At 45.6% G+C, this 12,828-nt stretch overlaps 1 long non-coding RNA gene across 1 annotated transcript in view; it reads left to right on the top strand.

Moving 5' to 3' along the window:
* Positions 1 to 4,470, top strand: part of LOC133281014 (uncharacterized) — a 34,521-nt gene extending 30,051 nt beyond the window's left edge. The window contains exon 3 of the long non-coding RNA XR_009747340.1: positions 4,284 to 4,470. This is a non-coding gene — a long non-coding RNA (uncharacterized LOC133281014). The remainder of the gene's footprint in view (positions 1 to 4,283) is intronic.
* Positions 4,471 to 12,828: the final 8,358 nt, after the last annotated feature.

Below are 12,828 nucleotides of genomic sequence, written 5' to 3'. Positions count from 1 at the left end.
ACACTAATACTTGTTATCTAAGGATATTAAAGCATCTATATTTCAGTTAATCAAAGCTTATTTTGCAAAGGCACAGAGAGAGGACATGGCTGTGAGTTACCTTCAGCAACACACTACCAGTCTGGAGAGGTCTGCAGGTAACTTGACTGCTAATGCACTTGGCTACATAATGCTCTAACTCAAGCAGGGTCCAGAAACTGGGGATACCCATAGCATCACAGCAACTAAAGACACAAATCACAAAGAATGTGTTTCTTTGATCCTCATATGGTCTAATTGTAGCTGAATACTTGTCTAGGGGCTTTTCTCCTCTGCCTTCCCCAAGCCCCAGCTGCAATCTCAGTTTAACAAACTGCGTCTCAGTGTACGGTTATCCCTTCCTGTCTGAAAAAGTCTAATTGGTTGTGAATAATACTGTATTAACTCTCCTGGCTGGATCAAAAGGCTCTTGCATGCCTCTCCCCCATCCCCATCTCCATGGAAGGTTTTGTTATCTTGTGTATAAGCAGCAAACACCGGCAAGAAATTTGCATATAAATAACCTGCCAGCACAGAAAGGCAGCAAGAGGCACCTGGTACCTGCTACTTTTATTACTCCAAAACAAAGGTGGGTGCAATCAGGCCACTGCCATAGGTAGCTCTGCTGCATCCCAGATTCACCCCATCCTGACCCCATAAACTGGAGTATTACTGTATAGACTAAGAGTCTGGAGATAGCTGGTTGTGGATGAGAACGCAGGCTATCAGAGCCAGAGTGAAAGGTCTCATCTGTGGGCATTGGGATTAGCAGGAATTTAGTGGGCTGATGGAGACCTGAACCCCATGACTGCAGATTGCTGGGCTGGTACCAAGGGCTGGGTATACAGGGAAGAGAAGGATAGGAGACAAAAAGTGCTTTGCTCATAATGTGAACACTGAGGGGGTGACCTTGGCAAGCCAGGGAGGAAAGGAGAAATTAGGAGAGCCTGGGGTGGAGGATAGAGCAGGAAATCAGTAACATCCTGGACAGGGATGATAACAGGGAGAGGCAAGAAGCATCAGGGTTACTAGCTCAAAGGGGATGTTGATCCTGGAACAGGCTGGTGAGGAATCAAAGGGGAGATAAAACGTGTTTGCAAGGCATATGAAGCTTTCTTCATTTCACGCACCCCCACTTCCTTGTAAATGGATAATGGAACAGGAGCAACTAATATAGTGTCAGCCAGGGCTGGAGTGCGCGTCTCAGCAAGAAGAAATAGAACCCAGGCTAATCTGGCTAAGCGTTCAAACACATTCCTGCCCAGATTTAACAAGTGCACGCACACATCAAAATCTATGACAAAAACAAAGGCATTAAAAGAGAATGTGGTGAACTGGTGAAGCAAATAGTGAACTGCCTGCAGATAGGAAAGCGGGCAGAAGCACAAGAGAAGCAGGGAGTATAGCGCCGTACCTTGTCCAAAGCGAAACTGGGGGTGAGTCAGGCAAAGAGCTTATCTCAGGAGGAGATGAACCACACTGAAGACGTGTCCATTTCTCCCTGCTGGTTTCCAGTCACTGGATAAGGTGGTTGTGCCAGAGTTATCTCCACTGGAAGGGCTGAACCTTGCCCTATTATGCTTACAATACTATTTAAGGGGCAACCCAAATTCTCCTGTTCACCTGAGTGGCTCCCTCTGTTTCTGATCAGTGTGAGACCAGCCCTTCTTAAATGGCACTGATTTCCTAGCTGTGCTGTAACCCTTCCTCCTCTCAGGGAGGCAAGGGGACTTGGCCAGTTGTGCATGAGACACTTGCACGTCCTGTGTGACATCCTGGAAGTGCATCCAGGCATTTCTTAGTCCATGGCTCATACAGCCCTGAGACCAGGGGCAGCTTTTACCTGGCTAAAACCCTGTGATCCCTGTCAGAGCTTAACTGCATACGGTCTCGAGGCTATTCCTCAACACCAGGGAAAAGGGGTGAAAGTCGAAGAGGACGTGAGATCTAGAGAAAGCTAGTATGTCGACTAACCTTCAGGGCTTGTTCTTGAGCACTTCTTGCTGTTATCCAGATGGGACTCGTTCCAAGTGGATGTTAGTGTAATTCCTGAGGGGTATTAGCAGCGCTGGATCAGCATTTTAATCTTCATTCAATTTCTTGTATGGCCTCTGGGGACCATCTCAGAGCTTTTAGAAGAGGGAGTAATGGGAGATTTAAAGAGATGAAGTGAAGGCAAAGACTGAAGGGACTGGCTGTGCCAACCGGGAGATGCTGACCCCCAAAAGGGGAACTTAAACAGAAGTTTTCTCAGCAATGTGACTGTGTGCAGGGTGGCTGGTAGCTATCATCAGAGTGAGGATCATGCTGTAAGAACCCGCCTAGCAACACGAGGCGCAGACACAACTGTACGTGCGGCCAAGCCCCCCTGCCAGCTCCTGCATTCTGCACTGCTCAAGGAAGAAAACTCCATGCCTTCAAAAGCAAACCCCAGGTTGTCCCAGATTGGCAGGAAATGACTCATTCCACAAATGCAGTCTCAGAGTGTGAGTGCAGCATTCAAGTTCGCATCCAGGTATGGCTGTGAGAGCACTAGAAAATCACTTGGAGTTCTGCGGGGCAGTGCTGTCAAGATCGCAGATGCTCTGCTTGTTCTGTGTTTGGTCCAAGCCCTTTCAAGTGTAAAGAAATACTAGTGCTTGTCATCTCTAAGCGAGGCCTCTGCCCTGTGCTGATCATTCACAGTCCATGTAGAACGGCTGTCTTGGGACAGCAATACTCAGATTCTGCTGCGCCTGCACCGTGCAGCCAAGCAGCAATAGGCTCAGTTTGACAATCTCCCCTGTCAGAGTGGTACTAGACAGAGAATCACACAGCCAAACATTGACTGACAGGCAGCTTGGGCAGCACTTACCTGGGTTTCAATGGGGAAGTCACAGCTTTGGGTATGTTCTTCCAATTGCCTGAAGAGCAAATACTTAAGCTCGAGCCTCTGGTATTCAGCCTTATCAAAAGGCTGGCTTTCTTTGGCAGTGCCCAAGAATTCTGCTCTACCTATTCCTGTTTTACATAGTGCTAAGAAAAAATGCATAGGAAACGACAGCAGAACAAACCAAATCCGAAAATAAGCTCCTGTCCTTGTTTTTGTTCTGTTACTGGATCCCTTTGGCTGTGTTGTTTTACAGTGGCTGACGTTCTCTCATGGGCATAATCATATTGATTACATTAATATTATTGTGTAGGATTAGCAGTGTTGTTCTGGTGCTTGGGAAAACAAAGGCAAAAAAAGCTCTGCTGGACCAAGGGCAACTGAGTAGAAGGTTCTAGTAAATAAAAAACATGGGTCTGTATTGGTCTGGCTTGTTCTCTAGGGGGGAGCAAAGTGGTGATGGAAGTAAACAGCCACAGCAAATGTCGAGGTCTGTGCAGTAGAGCAAGTCAACCCGATTCCCTTTCATTTCTGCTTTGCTTCCCTTCCTGTGTGCCTGCCTTCATCTTGCTGTATATAAATTTTAGTGTATCCCTAGCTCCCACCTTGGTGCTTCTATTCCACCAGGGAGTTTTCCCATCAGCATTGTAAAACGCCTCATTAGGAAGGAAGAAGGCAGAGCAGGCTTTGCTCAGACAGAACCTGGGGGTGTGATATTGGCTTTTCTTTTGCTCTTCCTCAACTCAGATGCACTAGTTTCATCCATGATATTTTGCTTGAATATCAGTCTATTTGCTAGTATCTCAATCTTTCAGATATGGAAGGATTTGTATTATTAGTACCCTACGCCCTGCACATTGAACTAAATGACCCTAAAGGCAGTCTGTCCTGTTTCCCCAACGCAGAAAGACTCACAAGACCCAGGTTAATAAGTGCTTTTCAGTTTCTTCTCCCCCATTTAGTCTCCCTCTTTATTGATCTGTCAGACACTGAGCTCATGTTTTCAACACCCTGTTGCATGTGAAGGAGTTGCTCAAACTGCCATGCTATCGATGCACTAAAAAACCTTGATCTGTTTGTCTAGGGGATGTAACTGTTTCTCTTAAGAGGTTCCATGCAAAACTTCACTTTTCTCCTTCTTTCTTTCCTCTGTACTGGACTGAAAGAGTTGATTTCATCACATTTAATTTCCTTGATTTCTCTTTTCTGATAGCTTTACATCCGCAAATCATGTCTGTAGCTTGAAAATCAAGAAGAAACACTCTCTAGCTCTCCCCTTGCACTTCCATTAGAAATTCTAAAGGTTCCATAGCCTTAGAGAACGGCCTTTTATAGACATGAAAAAGAATTGCTGATTTATTTATTATTTATAAATCTCATTATATTTTAACTCCAGGGGGTGGCAAATATAGGATAGACTCCTTCAAACAACACGTGGGCCCTCCAGTGGTGCTCACCATGTCTCTGCGCTAAAGAAGGGAGGAAAACAGTGGTCCAAGCAGCAACGTGAAGCAAGCACAGATAGGCTGGTGCTTCATGGAGTCCCCAGCAACTTGTTCAGGAAGAGTCGTCATAAAGAGAGCTCTCTTTACAGGAGTTGATGGAGCTCATGCTCCTGGTTAACAGAGTTCTCTAGCCATTATACTTGACAGTGGGGACCTGCCGTGGACCTCTAGGGTGCTGATGTAGCAGAAAACAAGCAGAAGGAACAAGTGTTGCTGCTATAAAGGTGCAATATTGTCCTGTTATGGGACAGAGCTAGGTATATAATACAGCGACCAAGATTTGCTGCCTCCCCTTCCAGGAAAACAAGCTGTAACTTTAAAGCAATGGGAAGGAAAAGATGTTTTAGACTGCTGTGGCTTATGTCCTTCCACACCTCTGCTCCCCATCTATATCCTTGGAGGGGGGGGGCACATGACAGGCTTCAGTCTGTTTGCACCTCTTTTACTTTCTTCTATTGTCCTGCTGAGTGAGCAAGGACAGGGGGAGCACAGAAACGAAGGCACGGATTTAAGTCAGGACTGAAATGTTATTTGAAAGGATTTGCTCGCCGTTTCATTTTTTGTTCAATGTATTTTTATTAACAAGTCTATTCAATCAGAACTGCAACTCGCTGCCTCCTGCGCCTGGAAGGATCTGTTCTCAATGTAATTTGTCAGCTGGATTCCTTCCCAGTCATGCTCCTGGTTTTCCTCAGCTCATTCTGAATCCCCCTTTTTTCATCAAAAGCAGATACTTCCTATTGTGGGGCACAGGGACACCAAGCAGCATTTCTGTCCCAGGCACACACAGACATACATATATATGGATACACACGTCCCCTGCTTCTTTCTTTCCTTTCTTTTCTTTCTTCTGGTCTCAGCTTTTAATTGAGTTTACAGTTACTCCCTGACAACATAAGACATGAAATTACAATCCCATCAGCTACTTCACAGCAATCAGTTGTGAACATGGGCAGTTCCCAGCTATTAGGGCTGCAGCAGGAGGATACAATGGTAGCTTTTTTATCACCCAAGCAGTGAGGACTGGGGGAGTTTCTGCCCCTTGATATGTAGAGGGGAGACCACCCTGTGGAGCACCCATTTTTTGTAAGAGAAAATGGGAGCTGATCTGAAAGACAGAGCTTTTAGCAGGAGTGATGTATTGAAACTGCTGTTTGGAGCTACAGGATAAAGGGGAAAAGCCCAAGCAAGGTGATGACTGCTGCTCTTTAACTGTGCAATAGGAAGGTTTTTAGGAGGAGGGCAGTATAAAACCCTGTCTAGTATAGATGCCCAAAACCTTGTTATCCTGCGCTTATCCCATCATTCCTAGGGTCCTGTTTAAGCAGCAGCAAGACATATGGTACTCCTGTCACGATGCTGATGACAACATAAATATAGTCCTGAAGATGCATAGAGGAGAGTAGTGCCTTGCTGATTTAATTTCCAACATCCAACCCTTGAAGCCTCCACTCTTTGCTGGGTTTAGGGGTTTTGTGATGACTGCAGACAGGGGAGCTTTAAGAAGAGGCAGTTTTCTGCTGATTGTGATTCTCTATCACAGTTTTGATTAAACTTTTTCAGAATCCTGCTCATTACCATAATTTGGGTGGATTTATTCTGTGTCTCAGCAATACATCTGATTATTTATGGGAGCTCACGGCCGATTACAATTAACTTTGATGAATGCAAAGTTTTCTGGAAGAAGGAGAATAATACCCCCTCCCTTAGCTATAATTCGTAATGCAGGTTAGTTTAGTTTGGGTGCAAATAAATAGAACTAGGTCATAAAACATCCTGACTCAAGGCAATGGGAGAATCTTTGCTTTACGCCATCAGGTGGTGTAAACCAGAGTAACTTCAAGAGAATTCAAAGAATTGCACAGTCTTGATGCAATCTAGTCCTTTATCCTTAATCTGGTCTCTGCTGCTTATCAGAGCTTTACTGGATGGGGCTTAATTTATGTAGATTTGTGTGCACTGACAATATGTACATAGGTGCTAGCACATGCACACCAAAAGGATGGGGTAAGAAAAGTATCATCATTGGAAATGTCCACAGCAAGCAGAGGCTGTGGTCTCCAGAGAGGCTTTGCCTGGGGAAGCAACTCTCTATCCAAACTAAATGAGAAATCATCTTAACCTCAAAAGAGAGAAATCCCGTGCCTGAACACAGAGCAGCCTTGAAACACAGTAATACCCAGAGAGGTTTGCTATTGAAATTCTATGGCAAGGGGAAAGACAGCTTCTCCTGAAAGCTCAGTAAAGCACACCACGAAACCCCAAGTGCCACTCATCCCTTCCGATAGGACATGGTTATGCTTCTGCCACTAACAACAAACCTGCGTGTGCTTTCAGGTTCAGCTGCCTTATTCTGCCCTCACCTAAACCTCACCACTGCCTTCTGAGCAGAGGGTTTACTTACCCGAGGAGAGAATCTGGCCAGTTCTGCTTGTGCAGAGCAGCCTGCTTCAAGGTCTGTCTGCAAATCTGCAGCTGGCTTGCAAAGGGTTAGAACAGCAGGTCGCTTCCCCCTCTATGAGCTATAAGGGTGGGCAACTGCACTGAAACCCGGCGCTTGAATCAGATAGTTGCACGGCTCAAGTTTGATTGCGTGATGGAAACCAACTCTGTGTCCTGGGCAGCTCCATAGTCTTCTGCCTTGTGAGAAACAAGGCGTCATGTCTTGCTTGGCATGAAGGGGATGCTAAACAACCCCTGCATGTTATCGTCTTGTTTCTGCTGCTGTACTGAGGATAAAGATCCTGCATGGAACATTTTATCAGCTGTAGTAAATGTTCATTCTTTATTAATTCTATTTGGGATCAATAATTGATGTTGCTGCCTCCTTTACAATTCCCCTATTACAGGTTTAGTACTGTGCAGCCTAAAACTTGCATGCCAATTACAAGGTTATCAGCCCCCTGTGACATCCTGCTGGTAACAAAGCAGGGCAGGTTTGCTTCTAACCTAGGGGTGGAAAGGTTTTGTGGTCTCTTATCAGCCCCTTGAGCCAGCGCATTTCCCTGAAACATCTTGTAAAAATCAAGGTAATTTGCATGCTGCATTTTAAAAAACAAATAGGGCAAGGCTAGGGAGCCAGAATTTCCTTAGTTTCTAGCCATTAGCTCCTCTTGTGTTAGTCCATGGCACATCAGGGTTCTTTCTTGGCTGCTTTTTTGTCTAATGCATTAAGCAACAGGAGAGAAACCCTAAGCTTATAAGTTTATTTCTGTACCAGACACGATGCCAGGATGCGATCTCGGTGCCAGCAGCACAGCCCAATCTCAGCCACACCACTCGTGGCTGTTGACCCTGTTGTGGGTAAAAAGAGACTTTCAAAAGTTCGCAGGGTATCAGATAAAAGCTCAGTTAATACCACACATCTCAATAGCCCCTTTCATGCCGGAATGGCAAATGGATTTTGCGCACGTTGTTGAAGCACGCTTCCTTCTATCCCTCAGATGTAGATGTTATCGTCCTTCCACACGGCAGGGAAGCAGGCAAGGAGTTAGAAGAAAATATTCTCAATTCATCTCTTTTCAGATCATTTAATTTTTGTGCTGCCTTCTCACAGCTTCCTCTTCTCCCCTTCCCCTTTGCCCTTAATCAAAATCAAGTCATCTGATTTGATAGAATTTGGTTTTACTTTTGAATCTGTGAAGATGCAGCAGCAATAAACCCGACCCTGATACTGGGACAGATAATTCAGCTGCCAGGAAGGTAGACGTAGCTGCTCGAATGTGTGGAGAAGACAACTCAGGTTTACCCTAAAGGCTTGTTCAGGCATTTTTCTCTCATTTGTTATGCTTATATCATGCTTTGGGGGTAATCCCCCAACGTTCTTTGCTGAGCGTTCATGTTAGTTGGTGTGGTCCTTGCTACTGAACCTGCTGCTGGGCCGGGAGCTTACTGATTTATGACCACATCCCTACTAATGTGCTTGGAGCTATAGTGGTTGGCCAACACCCAGCTCACAAATCCAGCTGAGAAGCTGTCGTGCCAAATGCCTTGCATCGATTACCGAACTGGCGATTCTGTGGCTGCATCCCAAAGCCTGCTCCTCCTGAGCATGTCTTGGCTTCTCTGCAAGCCCATAATTTATCTGAGCCGTGAAGAAACAGCCACATTTGCTCCAGGTTTGCTTCAGGGCTGCTTGCTTCACGTTGCACAAGCACAGGAGACAGCTCACGTACGATCTGATTCTCTTCCCCTCAGCTTTGTCCGCATGTGGAGACAGCAGCTCACTGAAGCTTTTAAAACATGGGTAATCCGAGTCCCTGTACAACCTGCTGGATACTCCTCCTGCCTCTGTTGTATTTGTCACATCCTACTGATGTTTCCACTTGAATGTACAGATTCTGCCAATGATATTCTTTCTTTTGGTATCCAGTAACTTCTCTTTGGATTGTATTGTAATTGCCTAGCTCCTGCCTCATGTGATCCAACACATCTATGGACTGAATAAGGTTTTCTGTCTTTGCCCCATATTTGAGCCCTGCATCATATTTGAGTCCATAGCATTAACTGCATTAGAATTGCCTTGGCCATCCTCAGTCTTTGCAAATAGGCTCCTCCTCACTTGGGCATTCATTTCTCTTTGGTTTTGCCTACCGAAAGCGTAAATGGGATTATACTGTAGCTCTGCAGATAGTCACAGACCCAAAACATGAAAACAATGGAGCTATCTGCCAGCGTAAGTGAATATGGGATTCAGAGTCTAATTAGATGGGGAGGCTGGGAACAAATATGTGAATAACAAGATGACTATTGTAAGAAATATTTTTAGCTATTTGTACTGCAGGGTTTCTTGGTTTGCTCTGGGCCTGTGGGGTTTGTCTCTGTGGTTTCTTAGGGAAGAAGAGAAAACGCATGCAAAGCAAGCCATTGTTTGTTTCAAACATGCTGCAAAGGGGAAGGGCAGGTAAGCATCACTCTGTTAAGAGGAATATGAGGGAAAGGGGAAATAAGAAGGTCTTAAAAGGGATCAGCAGTCTGATCTCTCTGAACAGGGTGCACATGGACATAGATGTGGTGCGACTGAAAGATACACAATGCAAATACATGGAACAAGGGTGCTTCAGCCCCCCAGCTGCAATGAACCCAAGCAATGAGACATGGTTTTTTGGTTAGAACTAGAAATGCCTGACAAGAACAGTTGAACAAGTGATGCTTAAAATAATGGAGGAAGGAAAAATAGGCAAGATCCTCAGAATGCCATAGAAATGCAGTGCTTTCTGGTGGAAATGGCACCTGGAAAGACTTACAAAGATACGTTTTGGACAGTGGCCCCTTAATGAAGTGCTCAGATTGACCCAGGACAAAGAGCATCCTGCTCTGTAGCCCTGAGCTGAGGCCAAACAGGCTTTTCTTTGAAGTGCTGTACAAGGCTGCTATGAGGTGTGGTAGACAGCCCAGCTGGGGATCTGGCCATTGCATCAAGTTTACATGGGACTCGGGGGTTTAAAAGCTGCTGAAACAAAAGCCCCAGGCAGGAACCTTGTGTTCTATGGCAGGTAACAGAGTTTGTAGCGTGCTGATTGGCAGAAATAAAGGAAACTGGTCTTACTGGTAATGCAATTGCCATTTAAGATCAACCCAAACAACCCATGAAAAAGAAGTTGCCTAAAGGAGAGTCTGGCCTTTGAGTAAAAGCTGAAGGAAATTGCTGTGGTACCTCAGGGGAGACTCTAAGAACTGATTTAAAATGGGTCAGAATAGTTCTTAGCACAAATTGCCCTGTGTAATTTCTTGTCTGCCAAATGCCAGCCTATCTCCACTCTCAACTCCCTACCTCTCCAATGAGCCTTTCCTCCCTCTTTCTTCATCCTCCTTTCCTGAACTCTTAATCCTTCTGCTTTAAATAGAAAGCATCTTTCCCTTTTGCTGTGAAGTACAGACTTACAATTATCCATAGGGAGGAAACAGCCACTTGCATGGAAGTGAGCTTCTGCATTGCTTGAGCTTCAGCTCTATCTTTTCCAGGGACCTGCTTCCAGGCTGGAAAATGCTGAGCAGCTGAAAAAGCAAAATAATAAATGCTCTGAAAAGAAAAAGATTAAAGAAAATAACATCCTTTGAGCTGGAAATTTGATTTGCCCCATGGTATACCAGACATCATCATGGTCTGTTTCAGTGCACAGGTATCACGAGGAAACACTTGGAATTAGCTCACTCAGGTTTGGAGTTGAAGCAGAGCTCATAACCTGTCCTGGATCAGTAGCCGGTAGGAGGGCAGCTTGCCACAGCTTGATATGACCTTTTCTTGGCCATCTTGAGGTCTCTCTGCTCTCACAGAGAGGAGATTCAGCTTCTGCTTGCTACAACAATTCACGTGAGGTGAGTCAGGCAATTACCTCCTAGATGACTGCTTGTCTTGTTTCTGGTGAGCACAATAGGGATGAAGCCAGCCCACACAAAGCCTTCCTTACTGGTTCTGAATGGGATGTGGCTATGGGGCAGAGCTAACCCAAACCATTCCCAGTGTTCACAAGGTTGTCAGCTTACATCCAGCTGGTGCCTGCTGTAGTACTTTCTGCATCTCCCGGCCCACAGCACCATAAGCTCTGGGAAACTGATGCTGGGGCACCAGCCATGACAGCTACATTTTTCTTTAACTCTATACAGAGGTTTGGGAGAGCCAAGATAAATAAGATGTGCACAGGATGAAACTGAGGTATGGAGTCAGGAAGCCAATCCCTGTGCCTGAGTTTCATTTCCAAGTCACAGTGGTGATTGCAGCTGTATCATTTCCTATATCCCTCCCACCATAGAGGCAGGGACCTCAATGTGGGGAAACTATGACAGGTCTTCTCCATCTTTTTCAATCTCAGGATCCCCTAGTTTGTGTCAGGGGGATGAGGAAATCCACAGACCCCTTGTGTCACACTGCCTCAGTGGCTTTTAATTTCAACCATGTAAAAATGACTCTAGCCTTTTGAACACACACTTCTCTTTATTTCACCTCTACTCTGTTGCTGCAACATGGGGAGGTTTTTCTCTTGGTGTTAAAGCCCTGCTTCCTGTGGTCTGGGTGAACCACAGGCTCAGTGCTGCACTGGGTAACTCTGGCATTAACTGGTTGGCAGCAGAGCCACAAGAACCTCAGTATCTTGTGGTGCTAACCACAGAGCCATGCCCTCTCCCTTTGGAAGAGACCTTGCCATCACTACTGCTTCAAAAGCTAATCTCTTGACCCTTCAGCAGCTGTGACTCCTCATCCATGAAGACCTGGCTCTCTCCTACCTGTTGCTCTGATAAGAACCGGGTGGCTGGGTTTCACCACTTGAGCTGTGGAGGGGCAGGGATGCAGCTTCTCCTCCTTGCCATGGCTGCAGCAGAAGGCGAAAAGCAGTAGGTGGAGTGGGAGCCTTAAAGACATTTTGCCATTAAGTGGTGTAATTTAGTCTCTGCTCTGTGTTTTGATTTTGCCCAGCTGTGTCTGTGTGCATTTAGATTAATCCTGTTAGCTGGCAGGAGCAGGGCTGCCTGCTGTTTATCAAGAGTGCTTGTGTGATTTCTACTTGATATGCAGTTGTCTTGGAGAGGAACTTTGCAGCCTTGCTCCTTGCTGTGGCTGGGCTCTTTTAAACTCGTCTGGGTGTCAAAAGGAAGAGCTGCTGAGGGCAGGCTGCTCTCTGCCTTGAGACTGTCTGAAATAGGAGGGAAAAAGGCCAGTGCCTTGGTCACCCAGAGGGCACTGATGTGTGGCCACTGAGTTTTGTTAGATAAAAGCCAGTTTACGTGCTGTCACGTGGCTGGTGTTGTGACTTCTCCACGTTGTGCTTTAGGGGCTAGAAATGAACAGAAAAAGGCAAATTCTTCCTCACCACAAGTGACAAGAGCATCTTAGGAACTGAAGAGTGTGGACTCCGTTCCCTCCCTTTGCCAGGGAAAGCATGGACTGCTTTCTGAAGTTAATTGCTCCTTTAACAGATTACTGCTCATTAGCCAAGCCACTGTGACTCTGCACACACTTAGCCTGTCTTATCTATGGAATGAGAAGATATTACCCTTAGAAAAACTCCTAACAATTAGCATAACTGGGTTGACTGGTGATAACTCTATCAGCTTATGATAAAAACTGATGCCTTATGTTCCTAACAGCCATAATAATAAAGCACCATAGTATAGCACGCAGGTTTGAACTCCTACCTGGCTAGTTCAGTATGGAACACCTTGCCATGTCTTAATGCAAACTGTGGTAACCGAGATGGGAGCCCAGAACTGCTGTCCCAGGTCTGAGAGATGAGCTCTGCGTTTTCGCTTGCGCTCAGAGGTTTGTGACCTTGCTCATGTATTTCATTAGTCTAAGTCAGTCCTTTGGCCTAGACCTCTTTTTAATTCTACATATCCCAGTGAAACGGTGCATTAGATGTGATGGAAGTAGAGCATCGAGAAAGGTTCAGATAGGAATTAATCATCTCTCTGAGTAATGCAAACACAAAGTTGTTATGT

The sequence above is a fragment of the Pezoporus flaviventris genome, unplaced genomic scaffold, assembly GCF_033815535.1.
Source record: "Pezoporus flaviventris isolate CSIRO_AGI_PZ_B2104156 unplaced genomic scaffold, CSIRO_AGI_Pfla_v1 ptg000093l, whole genome shotgun sequence".
NCBI lineage: Eukaryota > Metazoa > Chordata > Aves > Psittaciformes > Psittacidae > Pezoporus > Pezoporus flaviventris.
This window is presented reverse-complemented; position numbering and strand designations above follow the sequence as displayed.